A 1,327-nucleotide genomic window follows, 5' to 3' on the forward strand; every position below is an offset into this window, starting at 1 on the left:
ATTGACTCAACATTGTTTCAATGTTTCCTTGCTATCTGGGTAGCGCAGAAGCCGATGCTGCATTCACTTACACTCGGATATCTGAGCTTCGCCGTGAAAACATAATCGGACATTTGATATTTGATTGAATTTTATTGTTTTGCCTTTGGGGTGGCACCTGGGGTGGCCAGTCTGGTTGGGGGGTGGCCTGTGCCCCCCCAGGCCACCCCGCTGGACACGCCACTGGGTGTGTGTGTGTGTGTGTGTGTGTGTGTGTGTGGTTCGATAACGTGAACCACAGTATTGTTTCGAAGTCTCACCTTGCTGGTTACTGTACTTCTGATGTTGACTCTGCATTGCTACCCTGGAGTGGCGTTATCTTGAACAGCACTTAGAATCACCATACTGGTTACACTAATATTATCAGCCACAGATGTTAGTGTGCAGAGAGGTGGTGGCAATGGTTAATGTCCTTACCCTCCAGATGTTCATAATAGGTTAGGCAGCACACAGATCAGCAATATACCCTCTTTTAACACGTAAGAACTGCATGCACATATTGATTGAAGAGACATCCCTGTCAATATTCCCTCTAAGCTGCGCACGTGCGCAATCTCTCCCGTATGGGATTAGAACGATGCCATCTTATCCCATAGTCCAGCCAATAATGCGATTTACATTCGTATATACGCAGCTAATCAACGTCGCTGACAGGTTATGACAGCGTCCTTATGTGCCGACAGCGGTGTTTTAGCAAGCAAAGTGGCATGGCTGATGTGGAGTGAAGCCACGTTAATGACAACGTGTACAACCATTGGAGATGTGAGCAGGACAGACGGAACAATTGACAGAAAAAGTGTGGACTTTATACTGTGGAGGTATGTAGTAACGACAGGAGAGGTCTCAGTGTCTCACTCCAACTTTGTTGATAGGCCACGTAAAACCAGAGTTATGATAAAAAATATCTGCAATGTTTGGTTTTCTTCCTGAATACTGTCGTTTATATTTACTGCGGGAAGAAACGGTAAAAACGACGTTTTATAAGAAAAAAGGCTCGAAAGCGCTCTCCGCCTGTGAGCAAAAACAAACTCCATCCCCGTCTCCCTTTCCTATTCGTCCAAAAAGTACCATGTCGACCAATCAAAAAATGATATGGCAACGTGGCATCTAGTTGTTGTTGTTTTGTTTTTTTTCTTTCTGCCCATCCCGTTTGGCTCTTTTGCCATCAGAATTGTTGTCTAAAGGCAAAGAAAGATGCCCGACGGATTTACTTTACCAAATTGACCATCCCAGCCTTGCCGTAATGGTCCATTTGATTCACCTTTTATTGTTTATTTTATTTTCACTT

The 1,327-nt window shown here is 44.4% G+C and overlaps 1 protein-coding gene across 1 annotated transcript in view; it reads right to left on the bottom strand.

Moving 5' to 3' along the window:
* pde1ca (phosphodiesterase 1C, calmodulin-dependent a) overlaps positions 1-1,327 on the bottom strand; it is a gene marked incomplete at its 3' end in the record, with an annotated part of 47,919 nt that overhangs the window by 40,153 nt on the left and 6,439 nt on the right. The window lies entirely within an intron of this gene.

The sequence above is a fragment of the Pundamilia nyererei genome, unplaced genomic scaffold, assembly GCF_000239375.1.
Source record: "Pundamilia nyererei isolate P.nyererei 1_Seehausen unplaced genomic scaffold, PunNye1.0 scaffold00198, whole genome shotgun sequence".
Lineage (NCBI taxonomy): Eukaryota > Metazoa > Chordata > Actinopteri > Cichliformes > Cichlidae > Pundamilia > Pundamilia nyererei.